This window comes from Triticum urartu, chromosome 3 (genome assembly GCF_003073215.2).
Source record: "Triticum urartu cultivar G1812 chromosome 3, Tu2.1, whole genome shotgun sequence".
NCBI lineage: Eukaryota > Viridiplantae > Streptophyta > Magnoliopsida > Poales > Poaceae > Triticum > Triticum urartu.
In genome coordinates this window covers 164,772,165-164,793,715 of record NC_053024.1, presented here as the reverse complement: position 1 = coordinate 164,793,715, position 21,551 = coordinate 164,772,165, and positions in this window count along the sequence as shown.

Sequence of the window (21,551 nt, the reverse complement as noted above, 5' to 3'; positions counted from 1 at the left end):
GTTCATAGCTAGATGGCTCCCTATATCTCTTTTGGTTCTCAATAGAATGGTCTCTTGGAGATCTATTTGATGTAACTCTTTTTGTGGTGTGGTTGTTGGGATCCGATGAACTTCGAGTTTATGATCAGATCTATGTTTTTATCCATGAAAGTTATTTGAGTCTTTTGATCTCTTATATGCATGATTACTTGTAGCCTCATATTTTTTTCTTCAATCTTTGGATTAGTTAGGCCAACTAGATCGATTTTTCTTGCCATGGGAAGAGGTGCTTTGTGATGGGTTCGATCTTACGATGCTTGATCCGAGTGACAGAAGGGGAACCGACACGTATGTATCATTGCTATTAAGGATAAAAAGATGGGGTCTATTTCTACATAAACAGATCTTGTATACATTATGTCATTGTTCTTATTGCATTACTCCGTTTCTCCATGAACTTAATACAGTAGATACATGCTGGATAGCTGTCGATGTGTGGAGTAATAGTAGTAGATGCAGCCAGGAGTCGGTCTACTAATCTTGGACGTGATGCCTATATAATGATCATTGCCTGGATATCGTCATGATTATTTGAAGTTCTATCAATTGCCCAATAGTAATTTGTTTACCCACCGTATGATATTTTTCTCAAGAGAATCCACTAGTGAAATCTACGGCCCCCGGTCTCTTCTTTATCATATTTGCCTTCGAGATCTATTTTTATTCGCTTTTATTTTCAGATGTATTAATCAAAAAACCCAAAAATACCTTGCTGCACTTTATTTTATTTTGCACTTATTCGCGATCTATTTATCCAATCTATCATATTTTTATCCCGTCAATTTGACATCGTTACGTTTTTGTTTCTATTTCCACATAAAAAATTCCATTTCCATTTCCATTTTGCAAATTTTCATTTTTGTTTTCATATTTCTTCTCTGTTTCCATTTTCCTCCAAAAAGGACAATTTTCACTCCCTTTTCATCCCTAGTTCCTTGCGACCGAAGTAGAGCTCCAACCAATTTACGAGGAGGGCACAACCCACCACCACGCGCATGGGCTGCTTGGCGCGCCCAGGTGTCTTGTGGTGGCTGTGGGCCCCCAATTGCGTTGATTCCACCTCCCAAAAATCACATATATTCCAAAATAATTCTCCGTAAATTTTTATCATGTCTAGACTTCGTTTGATATGGATATTTGATAACCCACAAGTATAGGGGATCGCAACAGTTTTCGAGGGTAGAGTATTCAACCCAAATTTATTGATTCGACACAAGGGGAGCCAAAGAAGACTCTCAAGTATTAGCAGCTGAGTTGTCAATTCAACCACACCTGGAAACTTAATATCTGCAGCAAAGTATTTAGTAGCAAAGTAATAGGATAATAGTGGTAACGCTAGCAAAAGGTAACAGTAGTAAAAGTAATGTTTTTGGTATTTTGTAGTGATGATAGCAATAGCAACGGGAAAGTAAATAAGCGAAGAACGATATGTGGAAAGCTTGTAGGCAATGGATCGGTGATGGAGAATTATGCGGGATGCGGTTCATCATGTAACAGTCATAACCTAGGGTGACACAGAACTAGCTCCAGTTCGTCAATGTAATGTAGGCATGTATTCCGAATATAGTCATGCGTGCTTATGGAAAAGAACTTGCATGACATCTTTTGTCCTACCCTCCCGTGGCAGCGGGCTCCTTACGGAAACTAAGGGATATTAAGGCCTCCTTTTAATAGAGAACCGGAACAAAGCATTAACACATAGTGAATACATGAACTCCTCAAACTACGGTCATCACCGGTAAGTATCCCGATTATTGTCACTTCAGGGTTAACGGATCATAACACATAATAGGTGACTATAGACTTGCAAGATAGGATCAAGAACACTCATAAATTGATGAAAACATAATAGGTTCAGATCTGAAATCATGGCACTCGGGCCCTAGTGACAAGCATTAAGCAGAGCAAAGTCATAGCAACATCAATCTCAGAACATATTGGACACTAGGGATCAAACCCTAACAAAACTAACTCGATTACATGATATATCCCATCCAACCCATCACCGTCCAGCAAGCCTACGATGGAATTACTCACGCACGGTGGTGAGCATCATGAAATTGGTGATGGAGGATGGTTGATGATGATGATGGCGACGGATTCCCCTCTCCCGAGCCCCGAACGGACTCCAGATCAGCCCTCCCGAGAGGTTTTAGGGCTTGGCGGCGGCTCCGTATCGTAAAATGCGACGATTTCTTCTCTCTGATTTTTTTTCTCCCCGAAACACAATATATGGAGTTGGATTTGGAGTTGGAGTCGGAGAAGCAACAGGGGGCCCATGAGGTAGGGGGCGCGCCCCCCACCCTCGTGGAGAGGTGGTGGGCCCCCTGGCCTTCATCTTTTGCGGGTATTTTTCATATTTTCTGAAAAGTTGCTCCGTGAAGTTTCAGGTCATTCCGAGAACGTTTGTTCCTGCACATAAATAACACCATGGTAATTCTGCTGAAAACAGCGTCAGTCCGGGTTAGTTCCATTCAAATCATGCAAGTTAGAGTCCAAAACAAGGGCAAAAGTGTTTGGAAAAGTAGATATGATGGAGACGTATCAACTCCCCCAAGCTTAAACCTTTGCTTGTCCTCAAGCAATTCAGTTGACAAACTGAAAGTGACAAAGAAAAACTTTTACAAACTCTGTTTGCTCTTGTTGTTGTAAATATGTAAAGCCAGCATTGAAGTTTTCAGCAAGGATTATAACTAACCACATTTGCAATAATGCATAGGTCTCAAGTTTACTTATATCAATAGCATAATCAACTAGCGAGCCATAATAATAAATCTCGGATGACAACACTTTCTCAAAACAATCATAATATGATATAACAAGGTGGTATCTCGCTAGCCCTTTCTGAGACCGCAAAACATAACTGCAGAGCACCTTTAAAGACCAAGGGCTGACTAGACATTGTAATTCATGGGAAAAGAGATCTAGTCAAGTCATACTCAATGTAAACTAACACTAATGAAATGCAAATGACAGCGGTGCTCTCTAACTGGTGCTTTTTAATAAGAGGATGATGACTCAGCATAAAGTAAATAGATAGGCCCTTCGCAGAGGGAAGCAGGGATTTGTAGAGGTGCCAGAGCTCGGTTTTGAAACAGAGGTGAATAATATTTTGAGCGGTATACTTTCATTGTCAACATAACAACCAAGAGATGGCGATATCTTCCATGCTACACACATTATAGGCGGTTCCCAAACAGAATGGTAAAGTTTATAGTCTCCCTTCCACCAACAAGCATCAATCCATGGCTTGCTCGAAACAACGAGTGCCTCCAACTAACAAGAGTCCCAGGGGGAGTTTTGTTTGCAATTATTTTGACGATTTAGTTTGCATAAAGCATGGGACTGGGCATCCCGGTGACCAGCCATTTATCTCGTGAGTGAGGTGGAGAATAACCTGCCTAACATGGAAGATACAGACAACCCTAGTTGATACATGATCTATTCGAGCATACAAAACAGGATATTTATTTGAAGGTTTAGAGTTTGGCACATACAAATTTACTTGGAACGGCTGGTAGATACCGTAAATAGGTAGGTATAGTGGACTCATGTGGAATAACTTCGGGGTTTAAGGGATTGGATGCACAAGCAGTATTCCTGCTTAGTACAGGTGAAGGCTAGCAAAAGACTGGGAAGCGACCAGCTAGAGGGCGAAAACAGTCATGAAAATGCATTAAAATTAATCAACACCGAATGCAAGCATGAGTAGGATATAATCCACCATGGACATAAATATCGAGAAGGCTATGTTGATTCTTTTTTCAACTACATGCGTGAACATGTGCCAAGTCAAGTCACTTAAATCATTCAGAGGAGGATACCACCCTATCATACCACATCATAACTATCTCAATAGCATGTTGGCACGCAAGGTAAACCATTATAACTCATAGCTAATCAAGCATGGCACAAGAAACTATGATCTCTAGTTGTCATTGCAAACATGTTTATTCATAATAGGCTGAATCAGGAACGATGAACTAATCATATTTACAAAAACAAAAGAGGTCGAGTTCATACCACCTTTTCTCATCTCAGCCAGTGCATCATATATCATAATAATTGCCTTTCACTTGCACGACCGAACGATGTGAATGATAATAATAGTGCACGTGCATTGGACTAAGCTGGAATCTGCAGGCATTCGATAAACAGGAGAAGACAAGGCAATGTGGGCTCTTTTGTCAGATAAACAATAATGCATATAAGAGCCACTTCAACAATTTAATTATGGTCTTCTCCTATCGACCCCCAAAGAAAAGAAAAGAAATAAAACTATTTACATGGGAAAGCTCCCAACAAGCAAAAGAAGAACAGGAAATATTTTTGGGTTTTCTTTTTAATTACTACTACAAGCATGGAAATTAAACTAACTAAAAGCTACAACTAATTGTTTTGGTTTTTTAAAGGTTTATTAAACACACAAGAAAGCATAAAAAGGGAAATAAACTAGCATGGATGGTACAATGAAAAAGTATGAGCACCGACATGTAGCAATGAGTGTGTGAACATAAATGTAATGTCGGTGGAAAATACGTACTCCCCCAAGCTTAGGATTTTGGCCTAAGTTGGTCTATGGCCACGGCTGGCCTGGCGGATATCCATAATAATAGTTGGGGTCGTACTGAGAAGAAGAAGAGTAAGACTCCGATTGCCACTGGCTGACAATCATCTCCGGATCCCACTGGTAATTAGACTGTCGTGGAGGATCAACTTGTGGTTCCGGCTCTGGCTCCACGGCTGGTGCAGGGTTCCGGTAGGCGTGAATAGCCTTGAACGGAACAAGGTATGTGCCTGAAGATAAATCAAACAAAGAAGGAGCAGGCAAGGTAATTGTCTCAAGATGATGTTTGTTAAAGAACAATTATATTTAAGCTCTCCTTCCCTATTCTTAACAATAAAATCATGTGCCGCCATACTTTTATAATCTAGATAAACATGAGGTAGCACTTTTTCTCCCTTCTCATAATGCCTAATAGGTATGTTAAAATGTGCAGCTAGGCGTGAAGCATAGATGCCTCCAAAGATGGGGCCCTTTGTACGATTCAGACTTAACCGTTTGGCACTAATGCCGCCCATACTAACAGAGTTATCACCATATAAACCATGGAGCAAAATAATAATATCAGGGATACTAAGGTTTCCACAGTTTCCGCGACCAATTAAGCAACGACTAGCAAATAATGCAAAATAAGTAAAACAGGAAAATGTATGCTAGTGATTCGTGCATCAGAAACCTTCCTTGTTTCCCTTACAGTGATAGTATCAATAAACCCCTCCACATCATCGCGATGTGGTTCTTCTGTCTTGCCCTCAAAAGGGACTAAACAAACCCGACAAAAATCATAAAGTGACATCTCCTTATGCTCATCATATAAAAGGTACTCTACTATAGGTGGTGAGCTCCTAGAATGGAAATGAATGTTTTGCACAAAGGTATTTGTGAGTAAGAGATACTGATCGCATTAGTCGTGGAGGAAAGCAGCGAGGCCTGCATTTTTAGCCAATTCATGAAAATCTTCATAAATCCCGGCTGCTCTCAAGAAATCATCGGAAGGCCATTCACATGCCCGAACCTCCGCGGTGTGAGGCAGATTATACTTAGGCTTTGGTGCCTTTTCCTTCGAGCTTTGGCTTGATGAGCCCCTAAAAAGTCTCCTCGTCATTTTCTGAAAAATTCTGAAATTTTTAGTAAATTCAAAATAAAAGTAAACGAAACTCAATAATATTAATAGCAACTGCTCCTACAAGTGCCTAGGGCCTATATCATGCATCAAAACTACTTTTGACCATATAAATTTGACATGCAAGCTCAAGAACAGGGTCACCTAAGCAGGAAAAATTTGCAATGAATAAAGCACTAGAACAAAAACTAATTGGACCAATGGAGGAGTCACATACCAAGGAACAGTCTCCCCAAGCAGTTTTGTGAGAGGTGCTTTGAGCAAGGAGATCGAAAAATGGCAGCAAAGTGAGCTAGAACTCGTGCTTGAGCTAGATATTAGTGTTTGGGGGGAGGAAGGAGTGTATGGGTGAAAGGATAAGTGGAGGAGGGCCACCATGGGCCCACGAGGCAGGGGGCGCGCCCAGGGGGGTAGGGAGCGCCCTCCACCCTCGTGGGCAGGTGGTTGACCCCCCTGTTGTGTTCTTTGTGCCAAATATTCTCAAATATTCTGGAAAAAATTATGTTTAAATTTCAGGGCATTTGGAGAACTTTCATTTTCGAGGTATTTTTATATTGCACGGATAATCAGATAACAGACAGAAAAATATTTATTTTTATTTTATTTAATATAAATAACAAAAAGTAAAAGTGAGGTACAGAAGGTTGTGCCTTCTAGTTTCACCCATCTCATGGTCATCAAAAGGAATCCACTAACAAGGTTGATCAAGTCTTGTTAACGAACTCATTCCGAATAACATGGAACTGGAGAAATTTCGAATAACACTATGTTACCTCAACGGGGATATGCACATCCCCAATAATAAGAATATCATATATCTTCTTGACAGTAGGAAGAGGAAATTCAAAACCTCCAAATATAATCGATGGAATTTTTCCAATAGAATTGATACTATGAACTTGAGGTTGTTTCCTCAAAAAGTGTACCGTATGCTCATTACCATTAACATGAAAAGTGACATTGCCTTTAGTGCAATCAATAACAGCCCCTGCAGTATTCAAAAAGGGTCTTCCAAGAATAATAGACATGCTATCGTCCTCGGGAATATCAAGAATAACAAAGTTTGTTAAAATAGTAACGTTTGCAACTACAACAGGCACATCCTCACAAATATCGACAGGTATAGCAGTTGATTTATCAGCCATTTCCAAAGATATTTCAGTAGGTGTCAACTTATTCAAATCAAGTCTACGATATAAAGACAGAGGCATAACACTAACACCGGCTCCAAGATCACATAAAGCAGTTTTAACATAGTTTCTTTTAATAGAGCATGGTATAGTGGGTACTCCTGGATCTCCAAGTTTCTTTGGTATTCCACCTTTAAAAGTATAATTAGCAAGGATGGTGGAAATTTCAGCTTCCGGTATCTTTCTTTTATTTGTAATAATATCTTTCATGTACTTAGCATAAGGATTGGTTTTGAGCATATCAGTTAATCGCATACGCAAAAAGATAGGTCTAATCATTTCATCAAAGCGCTCAAAATCCTCATCATCCTTTTTCTTGGATGGTTTGGGAGGAAAAGGCATGGGTTTTTGAACCCATGGTTCTCTTTCTTTACCATGTTTCCTAGCAACAAAATCTTTCTTATCATAACGTTGATTCTTTGATTGTGGGTTATCAAGATCAACAGCAGGTTCAATTTCTATGTCATTATCATTACTAGGTTGAGCATCATCATGAACATTATCATTAACATTATTACTAGTTTCAGGTTCATTACCAGATTGAGTTTCAGCATCATAAATAGAAATATCATTTGGATTCTCAGGTGTTTCAGCAATAGGTTCACTAGAAGCATGCAAAGTCCTATCATTTTTCTTTTTCTTATTTTTAGAAGAACTAGGTACATCTATATTATTTCTCTGAGAATCTTACTCAATTCTCTTAGGGTGGCCTTCAGGATACAAAGGTTCCTGAGTCATTTTACCACCTCTAGTCATAACTCTAAAAACATTATCATTATTTTTATTATTTAATTCATTGAGCAAATCAGTTTGAGCTTTAAGTACTTGTTCTACTTGAGTGGTAACCATAGAAGCATGTTTACTAATAAGTTTAAGTTCACCTTTGACATTAGCCATATAATCACCCAAGTGTTGAAGCCTATTTGAATTGTATTTCAATTGTCTACCAAAATACGCATTAAAATCTTCTTGCTTAACCATAAATTTATCAAACTCATCTAAGCATGGGCTAGCAACCTTAGTAAATGGGATTTCAGCTTTATCATATCTATAGAGAGAATTTACCTTTACTACATGTGTCGGGTTATCAAGACCATGGGTTTCTTCAATAGGTAATGCATTAAGATTATACTTTTCTTCAACAGGCGGTAAATTAAGACCGTGTATTTCTTCAATAGCAGGTAAATTATTAACATCTTCAGCTTTAATACCTTTTTCTTTCATAGATTTCTTTGCCTCTTGCATATCTTCAGGACTGAGAAATAGAATACCCCTCTTCTTTGGAGTTGGTTTAGGAATAGGCTCAGGAATTGGCTCCGGAGGTGTCCAATTATTTTCATTTGTCAACATATTATTCAATAGAATTTCAGCTTCATCTGGTGTTCTTTCCCTGAAAACAGAACCAGCACAACTATCCAGGTAATCTCTGGAAGCATCGGTTAGTCCATTGTAAAAGATATCAAGTACTTCATTTTTCCTAAGAGGATGATCAGGCAAAGCATTAAGTAATTGGAGAAGCCTCCCCCAAGCTTGTGGGAGACTCTCTTCTTCAATTTGCACAAAATTATATATATCCCTTAAAGTAGCTTGTTTCTTATGAGCAGGGAAATATTTAGCAGAGAAGTAATAAATCATATCCTCGTGACTAAACACACAACCAGGATCAAGAAAATTAAACCATATCTTAGCATCACCCTTTAATGAGAACGAAAATATTTTAAGGATGTAAAAGTAACGAGTTCTCTCATCTTTAGTAAACAGCGTAGCTATATCATTTAATTTAGTAAGATGCGCCACAATAGTTTCAGATTCATAACCATGAAAAGGATCAGATTCAACCAAAGTAATTATATCAGGATCAATAGAGAATTGATAATCCTTATCAGTAACAAAGATAGGTGAAGTAGCAAAAGCAGGGTCAGGTTTCATTCTAGCATTCAAAGATTGCTTACTCCATTTAGCTAATAACCTTTTGAGTTCATTTCTATTTTTGCAAGCTAAAATAGCTAAAGAAGCTTCTTGATCAAAAACATAACCCTTAGGAATAACAAGTGATTCTTCATCATCACCTTCATCAGTATCATCAGATTCAATATTTTCAATTTCTCTAGCCCTAGCAAGTTGTTCGTCAAGAAAATCACTAAGTGGCCCAGTAGTATCAGGCATAGAGGTAGTTTCATCATAAGTATCATGCATAGCAGAAGTGTCATCATCAATAACATGCGACATATCAGAATGAATAGCAGAAGCAGGTGTAGGTGTCGCAAACTTACTCAAAACAGAAGGTGAATCAAGTGCAGAGCTAGATGGCAGTTCCTTACCTCCCCTCGTAGTTGAGGGATAGATCTTGGTTTTTGGATCTCTCAAGTTCTTCATAATGATAAGGAGATATATACCCCAAGTGACTCAAAGAATAGAGTTATGCTCCCCGGCAACGGCGCCAGAAAATAGTCTTGATAACCCACAAGTATAGGGGATAGTAACAATTTTCGAGGGTAGAGTAATCAACCCAAATTTATTGATTCGAAACAAGGGAAGCCAAAGAATACTCTCAAGTATTAGCAACTGAGTTGTCAATTTAACCACACCTGGAAACTTAATATCTGCAGCAAAGTATTTAGTAGCAAAGTAATAGGATAACAGTGGTAACGGTAGCATAAGGTAACAGTAGTCAAAGTAATGTTTTTGGTATTTTGTAGTGATGATAGCAATAGCAACGGGAAAGTAAATAAGCGAAGAACGATATGTGGAAAGCTTGTAGGCAATGGATCGGTGATGGAGAATTATGCGGGATGCGGTTCATCATGTAACAGTCATAACCTAGGGTGACACAGAACTAGCTCCAGTTCGTCAATGTAATGTAGGCATGTATTCCGAATATAGTCATACGTGCTTATGGAAAAGAACTTGCATGACAAATTTGGTCCTACCCTCCCGTGGCAGCGGGGTCCTTACGAAAGCTAAGGGATATTAAGGCCTCCTTTTAATAGAGAACCGGAACAAAGCATTAACACATAGTGAATACATGAACTCCTCAAACTATGGTCATCACGGGTAAGTATCCCGATTATTGTCACTTTGTGGTTAACGGATCATAACACACAATAGGTGACTATTGACTTGCAAGATAGGATCAAGAACACTCATAAATTGATGAAAACATAATAGGTTCAGATCTGAAATCATGGCACTCGGGCCCTAGTGACAAGCATTAAGCAGAGCAAAGTCATAGCAACATCAATCTCAGAACATATTGGACACTAGGGATCAAACCCTAACAAAACTAACTCGATTACATGATATATCCCATCCAACCCATCACCGTCCAGCAAGCCTACGATGGAATTACTCACGCACGGTGGTGAGCATCATGAAATTGGTGATGGAGGATGGTTGATGATGATGATGGCGACGGATTCCCCTCTCCCGAGCCCCAAACGGACTCCAGATCAGCCCTCCCGAGAGGTTTTAGGGCTTGGCGGTGGCTCCGTATCGTAAAACGCGATGATTTCTTCTCTCTGATTTTTTTCTCCCCGAAACACAATATATGGAGTTGGAGTCAGAGAGGCAACAGGGGGCCCATGAGGTAGGGGGCGCGCCCCCACCCTCGTGGAGAGGTGGTGGACCCCCTGGCCTTCATATTTTGCAGGTATTTTTCATATTTTCTGAAAAGTTGCTCCGTGAAGTTTCAGGTCATTCCGAGAACGTTTGTTCCTGCACATAAATAACACCATGGTAATTCTGCTGAAAATAACGTCAGTCTAGGTTAGTTCCATTCAAATCATGCAAGTTAGAGTCCAAAACAAGGGCAAAAGTGTTTGGAAAAGTAGATATGACGGAGACGTATCAATATTCTACGAAACAAAAAACATGCAACAAACAGGAACTGGCACTAGGCACTGGATCAATAGGTTAGTCCAATAAATAATATAAAATGTTGCCAAAATATGGGAAAGTTGTATAATATTGGTATGAAACGATCAAAAATTATAGATACGATGGAGATGTATCAGACACACTAGCACCTACAACACATAAAACATTAAAATTATTTAAATCTCTATCTCAACATTTGGTTCGAAGATATCTAAAGCGTACACATTTTTAGTGAGCCCAGCAATCTTACCAGTCATTTGACCAAGAAATCCAACATCATTATTCAATATATCAGTACATGTCTTTTTTAGTGAGCAATTATAAAATTTTGAGAGTTTCTTCTAATAGATTCGTATTACCATTGCTCGCCACATTTAAATTAGTAGGTGCTCCTTGATTGGTAGGCTAAGGTGTCTTAGGATAATTAGGAGAATACCCTTCATTCTTCCAATTAGAGTTATGGTTGTTTTGAGTCATAAAATTAACATCATCCATATTAGTATTGATATTGGAAATAACATATACCTCTTCTTTATCTTTGACATATAGTATCGATCAATTTGTCGATCTTCAAGTTCAACTCATTGTTCATCTCCGTAGAGATGGAGTACACCTTCCTTGTGGTTGAACTTCCTACACGCCATTGGTAATTTGTTTTCTTGCATTTCATTAAGTAGTTTCCTAGCTTCTTGAATTGGTCATTCCATGATGATTCCTCCTGCAACTATGTATAACATGGTTTTTGACATGGGGTTAAGGGCATTATAAAATATATGAATAATAAACCACTCTTCCATTCCATGTTTTGGGAAAAAAATTATAGCCTCTTTCATGCTATCCCATGCAAGCGCTAGTGGCTCGCGATATTCCTGGTTAAAGCCAGTTATATGAGATCATAGTTGCATAATTTTTCCAGGGGACAAAACTTATATACAAATATGCTATAGAGCTAGAAGCCATTCTTTTACTTTTCCTTTTAGAGATAAAGGAAATAGACCCAACTTCAAAGTGTCAGGTTTGTAATTGTTAATAGGTGTCATAACAAAAAGTTTAGTAAAAGTATTCAAATGCATGCCGACATCTCTAGATGTGGAGTATCCAAATTGGTTTTTTGTTGAACCATAAGAACAAAATGGGGCTTATGAAAGGATCGGTATGGTTGACTAGAGGGGGTGAATAGGCTTTTGGGAAACGTTGCATGCAAAACAAAAAATTCTACGCACACGCAAGATCTATCGATGGAGATGCATAGCAGCGAGAGGGGAGAGTGTGTCTATGTACCCTCGTAGACCGTAAGCGGAAGCGTTTGTTAACGCGGTTTCTGTAGTCGAACTTCTTCATGATCCAACTGATCGAGTACTGAATGTACGACACCTCCGTGTTCAACACACGTTCAGCTCAATGACGTCCTCAAATTCTTGATCTAGCAAGACGACGAAGTAGTGGAGGAGTTCCTAAAGCGTGACGGCGTGGTGATGGTGATGCTATCTCCGTAGGGCTTCTCCTAAGCATAACGAAAATATGACCGAGGGACTAAACTGTGGAGGGGGGGCACTGCACACGGCTAAGAGATTGTCTTGGTTATGTGTGGCGCCCCCCTCCCACATATATATATAGGCGGCGAGGGTGGAGGCGGCCTGGAGGCGTCCCAAGTGGGGCCGAATTCCACTTGGGGTCCTGCCCCAAGACGCGCCCCCTGCCATGTATAGGTACGGGAGAAAGGCAGGGGAGGGTGGCACGCCCCCCTTTCCTTTCTCATGTGAGAAGGGAAAGGAAGGAGGGGCCACCCCTCCCCTTTCCTGCCCCATAGGGCCGGCTGGCCAGGGAAGGGGCACACCAACCCCCTTAGGCCTTGTTTGGCACAAGGGGGTCGGAGGGGTTTTGAGGGGATTATCCCTGCGAGGCCCAGACAGCCTGTTTGGTACGCGAGGGTTAGATGGGATAAACCACTCGGTTCCCCTTCGATCCCCTTCTACCCACGCTCTTCAGAAGACTCGAGGGGGCTCAAGGATTTGGTCGCCCGACTCCTCACAAGACGCCGCCGCCGCTGACTCCTCCCAGCCGCCCGACGCCTCGACGCCGACGATCTTCTCCAGCGTACTGGACTTCTCCCTGATGGTAAGTGATACGTCTCCAACGTATCTACTTTTCCGAACACTTTTGCCCTTGTTTTGGACTCTAACTTGTATGATTTGAATGGAACTAACCCGGACTGACGTTGTTTTATGTGCAGAAAACAAAAGTTCTCCGAATGACCTGAAACTTCACGCAATATCTTACAATAAATAATAAAAAATCCTCGCCAAAGATGAAGACCAGGGGGGCCACACCCTTCTCATGAGGGTGGGCCCCCCCTAGGGCGTGCCCCCCTACCTTGTGGGCCCCCTGGAGACCCCCCGACTCCAACTCCAACTCTATATAACTGCTTTCGGGGAGAAAAAAATAAGGGAGAAGAAATCATCGCGTTTTACGATACGGAGCCGCCACCAAGCCCTAAAACCTCTCGGGAGGGCTGATCAGGAGTCCGTTCGGGGATCCAGAGAGGGGGATTCGTCGCCATCATCATCACCAACCATCCTCCATCACCAATTTCATGATGCTCACTACCGTGCGGGAGTAATTCCATCGTAGGCTTGCTGGACGGTGATGGGTTGGATGAGATTCACCATGTAATCGAGTTAGTTTTGTTAGGGTTTGATCCCTAGTATCCACTATGTTCTGAGATTGATGTTGCTATGACTTTGCTATGCTTAATGCTTGTCACTAGGGCCCGAGTGCCATGATTTCAGATCTGAACCTATCATGTTTTCATCAATATATGAGAGTCCTAGATCCTATCTTGCAAGTCTATAGTCACCTATTATGTGTTATGATCCGTTAACCCCGAAGTGACAATAATCGGGATACTTATCGGTGATGACCTTAGTTTGAGGAGTTCATGTATTCACTATGTGCTAATGCTTTGTTCCGATTCTCTATTAAAAGGAGGCCTTAATATCCCTTAGTTTCCATTAGGACCCCGCTGCCACGGGAGGGTAGGACAAAAGATGTCATCCAAGTTCTTTTCCATAAGCACGTATGACTATATTCAGAATACATGCCTACATTACATTGACGAATTGGAGCTAGTTCCGTGTCACCCTATGTTATGACTGTTACATAATGAACCAGATCCGGCACAATTATCCATCATTGATCTGATGCCTACGAGCTTTCCATATGCTGGTTTACGCTTATTTACTTTCCCGTTGCTATTGTTACAATCACTACAAAATACCAAAAACATTACTTTGCTTTCATTACTCTTTTGTTACAGTTACCATCACTATCATATTACTTTGCTACTAAACACTTTGCTGCAGATACTAAGTTTCCAGGTGTGGTTGAATTGACAACTCAGCTGCTAATACTTGAGAATATTCTTTGGCTCCCCTTGTGTCGAATCAATAAATTTGAGTTGAATACTCTACCCTCGAAAGTTGTTGCGATCCCCTATACTTGTGGGTTCTCAAGACTAATTTCTGGCGCCGTTGCCGGGGAGCATAGCTCTATTCTTCGAGTCACTTGGGATTTATATCTGTTTATCACTATAAAGAACTTGAGAGATCCAAAAACCAAGATCTATCCCTCAACTACGAGGGGGGGTAAGGAACTGCCATCTAGCTCTGCACTTGATTCACCTTTTGTTATGAGTAAGCTTGCGACACCTAAACCTGCTTCTTCTATTCGTTCTGATATGTCGCATGTTATTGATGATGCTACTTCTGCTATGCATGATACTTATGATGAAACTACCTCTATGCCTGATACTACTATGCCACTTAGTGATTTTCTCGAGGAACGACTTGCTAGGGCTAGAGAGATTGAAAATATTGAATCTGATTAGGAAGATGAAAGTGATGATGAAGAATCACTTGTTATTCCCGAGGTTTATTTATTTGATCAAGATGCTTCTTTAGCTATTTTAGCTTGCAAAGATAGATATGAACTCAAAAGGTTATTAGCTAAATGGAATAAGCAATCTCTAAATGCTAGGATGAGACCTGACCCTGCTTTTGCTACTTCACCTATCTGTGTTGCTGATAAGGATTATGAATTCGCTGTTGATCCTGATATAATTACTTTGGTTGAATTTGATCCTTTTCATGGCTATGAATCCGAAACTGTTGTGGCACATCTTACTAAATTAAATGATATAGCCACCCTGTTCACTAATGATGAGAGATCTCGCTACTTTTATATCCTTAAAATATTTCTGTTCTCATTAAAGGGTGATGCTAAGATATGGTTTAATTCTCTTGATCCTGGTTGTGTGCGTAGTCCCCAGGATATGATCTATTACTTCTCTGCTAAATATTTCCCTGCTCATAAGAAACAAGCTGCTTTAAAGGAAATATACAACTTTGTGCAAATTAAAGAAGAGAGTCTCCCACAAGCTTGGGGGAGACTTCTCAAGTTACTTAATGCTTTGCCTGATCATCCTCTTAAGAAAAATGAAATACTTGATATCTTTTACAATGGACTAACCGATGCTTCCAGAGATTACCTGGATAGTTGTGCTGGTTCTCTTTTCAGGGAAAGAACACCTGATGAAGCTGAAATCTTATTGAATAATATGTTGACAAATGAAAATAATTGGACACCTCCAGATCCAGCTCCTGCTCCAATTAATGATCCTATTCCTAAACCAACTCCGAAGAAGAGAGGTATTCTATTTCTCAGTCCTGAAGATATGCAAGAGGCAAAGAAATCTATGAAAGAAAAAGGTATTAAAGCTGAAGTTGTTAAGAATTTACCTCCTATTGAAGAAATACATGGTCTTAATTTACCGCATGTTGAAGAAACATATGATCTTAATCCTGTATTTATTGAAGAATCTCCAGACCTCGATAACCCGACACAGGTAGTAAAGGTAAATTCTCTCTATAGATATGATAAAGCTGAAATCCCATTTACTAAAATTGCTAGCCCATGCTTAGATGAGTTTGATAAATTTATGGCTAAGCAAGAAGACTTTAATGCTTATTTTGGTAGACAATTAAAATACAATTCAAATATGCTTGGACACTTGGGTGATTATATGGCTAATGTCAAAGGTGAACTTAAACTAGTTAGCAAACATGCCTCTATGGTTACCACTCAAGTAGAACAAGTACTTAAAGCTCAAAAAGAATTGCTCAATGAGATGAATAGTAACAAAAATAATTATGCTGTTAAAGTGGCTACTAGAACTGGTAGGATGACTCAGGAACCTTTGTATCCTGAAGGCCACCCTAAGAGATTTGAGCAAGATTCTCAGAGAAATAAAATTGATGCACCAAGTTCTTCTAAAAAGAAGAAAAAGAAAAATGATAGAACTATGCAAACTTTTAGTGAACCTATTGCTGAACCACTTGATAATGCAAATGATATCTCTATGTCTGATGTTGAAACACAATCCAGCAATGAACATGAACCTAATGAAAATGTTAATGATGATGTTCATAATGATGCTCAACCTAGTAATGATAATGATGTAGAAATTGAACCTGCTGTTGATCTTGATAACCCACAATCAAAGAATCAATGTTATGATAAGAAATATTTTGTTGCTAGGAAACATGGTAAAGAAAGAGAGCCTTGGGTTCAGAAACCCATGCATTTTCCTCCCAAACCATCCAAGAAAAAGGATGATGAGGATTTTGAGCGCTTTGCTGAAATGATTAGACCTATCTTTTTGCGTGTGCGATTGACTGATATGCTTAAAACAAATCCTTATGCTAAGTACATGAAATATATTATTACAAATAAAAGAAATATACCGCAAGATGAATTTTCCACCATGCTTTCTAATTATACTTTTAAGGGTGGAATACCAAAGAAACTTGGAGATCCAGGAGTACCTACTATACCATGCTCCATTAAAAGAAATTATGTTAAAACTGCTTTATGTGATCTTGAAGCCAGTGTTAGTGCTATGCCTCTCTCTTTATATCGTAGACTTGATTTGAATAAGTTGACACCTACTGAAATATCTTTGCAAATGGCTGATAAATCAACTGCTATACCTGTCGGTATTTGTGAGGATGTGCCTGTTGTAGTTGCAAATGTTACTATTTTAACGGACTTTGTTATTCTAGATATTCCCGAGGACGATAGTATGTCTATTATTCTTGGAAGACCTTTTCTTAATACTGCAGGGGCTGTTATTGATTACAACAAAGGCAATGTCACTTTTCATGTTAATGATAATGAGCATACGGTACACTTTCTGAGGAAACAACCTCAAGTTCATAGTATCAATTCTATCGGAAAAATTCCATTGATTATATTTGGAGTTTTTGAATTTCCTCTTCCTACTGTCAAGAAGAAATATGATATACTTATTATTGGGGATGTGCATATCCCCGTTGAGGTAACCTAGTGTTATTCGAAATTTCTCCGGTTTCATTTGAATCGGAATGAGTTTGTTAACAAGACTTGATCAACCTTGTTAGTGGATTCCTTTTGACGAGCATGAGATGGATGAAACTAGAAGCACAACCCTCTGTACCCTCTCTATACTTTCTGTTATTTAGTTGAAATAAAATAGAATTAAATAATTTTCTGTCTGTTATCTGATTATCCGTGCAATATAAAACTACCTCGAAAATAAAAGTTCTCCAAATGCCCTAAAAATTAAATATGATTTTTTAGAGAATATTTGAGGATTTATGGAACAAAGAACACACCAGGGGGCAACCACCTTGCCATGAGGGTGGAGGGCGCGCCCACCCCCCTAGGGCATGCCCCCTGCCTCATGGGCACATGGTGGCCCTCCTCCACTTATTCTTTCAGCCACACACTAAATCTTCCTCCCCCAAACACGACAAACCAGCTCAAACCCGAGTCCAAGCTCGTTTTGCTGCCATTTTCGATCTCCTTGCTCAAAGCACCTCTCACAAAACTGCTTGGGGAGATTGTTCCTTGGTATGTGACTCCTCCATTGGTCCAATTAGTTTTTGTTCTAGTGCTTTATTCATTGCAAATATTTGCTACTTAGGTGACCCTGTTCTTGAGCTTGCATGTCAAATTTATATGGTCAAAAGTAGTTTTGATGCTTGATATAGGTCTTAGTCACTTGTAGGAGTAGTTGCTATCAATATTATTGAGTTTGGTTTACTTTTATTTTGAAGTTACTAAAAAAATTCAGAATTTTTCAGAGGAAGAAATATGCTTAGGAAAATGTTCCAAGGTGGTTCTTCAAAGAAGCAAGGACCCAGACATGCAGTGCGTGATGCTGACGAAGAGCCACCAAGAGACGCTCCAGTGCGTCCTTGTGAGTGGCCTTCTGAAAATTTTATGGATCGAGCGGGAATTAAAGAAGAATTTAATGCATATTTGCGTAATGCCGATCTTGAGGACGTTGAGGCAGACAAATGCCCCCAGTATCATGATCTCACAAGCTCTTTTGTGAGGAGGTTTCAGTATTCATCTTCGTGTAATTCTCCTTTAGTCATGTTTGATCTTTATGATAAATCTTATACCATGGACCTAGAGGATTTCACTTTTTCTTGCAAACTTCCACAATGGGGTAGTGTTAGGGATCCCCCTAAAAATCTGAATTTAGAAACTTTCTTGCTAGTATAACTGTAGGGGAATCTAGAGATATAACGCAAGCTACCATAGGGAGCATTCACTTTCCTGCTATACATTATTTTGCTCTCTTCATAGGTAGGTCCATAAATGGAAACGATGAAGCATGTCACATGTGTCTCCCTGACCTTAGCATTCTTAGGAGTGCTGTGTCAGGAGACCAATCTTATCATATGGGTGCCATTGTAGCTTGTAGGTTGCATCATAATAGACATAATGGAGATTTCTTTGGAGGAATTTATGCAAACCGCTTAGCTAAATTTCTTAAGATGGACGTTCGTGAAGGAGACATGGAGTTGCCTCCTGCTTATTTAGATTTTGATTCTATGGTTTCCCACCATTTTGTCGAGAGGAACGAATCACCTCTCCAGTACCGACTAATCTTTGACAAACACCGTGCTGTCCATATTACTCTCCCTGCTCCTACTTTCTTTGATTATCAGGCAAGAGGAGGATATACTATTACCAGAGAGGAGGCAAATGAGTACGAGAGGAGAGCGGAGGCCGCTCATCACCACGCTGCAGCTTAGGAGGCGATAGCTGCTGCATCACAGTGCAACCCCAACAAATATTATTATGGATATCAGCCAGGCCAGCCGTGGCCATAGACCAACTTAGGCCAAAAGCCTAAGCTTGGGGGATTATGTATTTCCCACCGACATTACATTTATGTTGACACACACTCATTGCTAGATGTCAGTGTTCATACTTTTTCATTGTATCATCCATGCTAGTTTATTTCCTTTTATGCTTTCTTCTTGTGTGTTTAATAAACCTTAAGAAAACCAAAAAAAATAGTTGTAGCTTTTAATTAATTTACTTTCCATGCATGTAGTAGTAATTAAAATAAAACCCAAAAATATTTCCTGTTCTTATTTTGCTTGTTGGGAGCTTTCCCGTGTAAATAGTTTTATTTCTTTTCTTACTTTGGGGGTCAGTAGGAGAAGATCATGATTAAATTGTTGAAGTGGCTCTTTTATGCATTATTGTTTATCTGACAGAAGAGCCCATATTGCCTTGTCTTCTCCTCTTTATTGAATGCCGCAGATTCCAGCTTAGTCCAATGCACGTGCACTCTTATTATTATTCACATCGTTCGGTCGTGCAAGTGAAAGGCAATTATGATGATATATGATGGACTAACGGAGATGAGAAAAGCTGGTACGAACTCGACCTCTTTTGTTTTTGTAAATATGATGAGTTCATCGTTCTTGATTCAGCTCGTTATGAATAAACATGTTTGCAATGACAATTAGAGATCATAGTTGCTTATGCCATGCTTGATTAGCTATGAGTTATAATAGTTTACCTTGCGTGCCAACATGCTATTAAAATGGTTATGATGTGGTATGATAGGGTGGTATCCTCCTCTGAATGATTTAAGTGACTTGACTTGGCACATGTTCACGCATGTAGTTGAAACAAATCAACATAGCCTTCATGATATTTATGTTCATGGTGGATTATATCCTACTCATGCTTGCATCCAATGTTTATTAATTTTAATGCATGTACATGGTTGTTGTCGCTCTCTAGTTGGTTGCTTCCCAGTCTTTTGCTAGCCTTCACTTGTACTAAGCGGGAATACTGCTTGTGCATCCAAACTCCTTAAACCCCAAAGTTATTCCACATGAGTCCACTATACATTCCTATATGCGGTATCTACCTGCCGTTCCAAGTAAATTTGTATGTGCCAAACTCTAAACCTTCAAATAATTATCCTGTTTTGTGTGCTCAAATAGCTCATATATCAACTAGGGTTGTCTGTATCTTCCATGTTAGGCGGGTTACTCTCAAGAGGAGTGGACTCCGCTCCTCACTCACGAGATAAAGGGCTGGTCACCGGGATGCCCAGTCCCATGCTTTATGCAAACTATATCAAAATAATTGCAAACAAAACACCCCCTGGGACCTAATGTATGTTGGAGGCACTCGTTGTTTCGAGCAAGCCATGGATTGATGTTTGTTGGTGGAGGGGGAGTATAAACTTTACCATTATGTTTGGGAACCGCCTATAATGTGTGTAGCATGGAAGATATCGCCATCTCTTGGTTGTTATGTTGACAACGAAAGTATACCGTCAAAATGTTATTCACCCCTATTTCAAAACCGAGCTCTAGCACCTCTACAAATCCCTGCTTCCCTCTGCGAAGGGCCTATCTATTTACTTTTATGTTGAGTCATCACCCTCTTATTAAAAAGCACTAGCTGGAGGGCGCAGCTGTCATTTGCAATCATTACTGTTAGTTTATATTGGGTGTGACTATGATTGGATCTCTTTTACCATGAATTACAATGTCTAGTCAGTCCTTGATCTTTAAAGGTGCTCTGCATTACCCAGACTGACGCTGTTTGTAACATCCCAAATTTTCAATTTGGAATGTTGTACATTAGGTCATCACTGCATATCATATTTTATTTGCTTTTGGCTTGATCCAGAAATTCTACGCAACTCGAGGACCCACGGAGAGAGTTGGGGATTTTGTTATTTTCATATTTGAGTTTTCTCAAATTTTGAAAATAGGATCATTTGATTTTATTTATTTTATCTTCAATTATTTCAATTATAAAAATAAGTGAGAGGGAATAAAATGACTTTAAGAAAATAAAGAAATATTGAGGATTTAATAAAAAATCAAGTAAGTTTTTATTTCGAAGTTTTCTTCCTATTTTATTTGAATTTAGGAAAAATTGCACGTTTTTCAAAACTGCATTTTAGGGCCAAGGAAATGTTCATCTTGTTCTAAGTATTTTATTTAGACGGTGATATTTTTTTGGCATTTTTTGAATTTTATTTATTTTTCTAGGATTTTTCGTAGTTCGGCGGGATTATTTTAAAAAAATCTTCGCGCCCGACTAGGCCGAAGGCCCAGCCGAGCCAGGCCAGTCCGCTCCGCCGCCGCCTTCCCCACGCCGCGCCGCCGCCGACCCGGACCCCAAGTCCGAGCCGGACTCCTCCGCGCCGCCCCGCCTTGCCTCTACCCCAAGCCGCCACCCCCTCCCTCTTAAATACCATCGCCGCCCTCCCCACCCCGCCACCCAACCCGCCCCGCTGCCGATTAGAAGCAGCAGCAGCCGCCGCCGCCTCGCCGCCGCGCCCGCCGCAGCCCCGCCACCCCACGCCGCCCCACCGCCGCACCGGAAC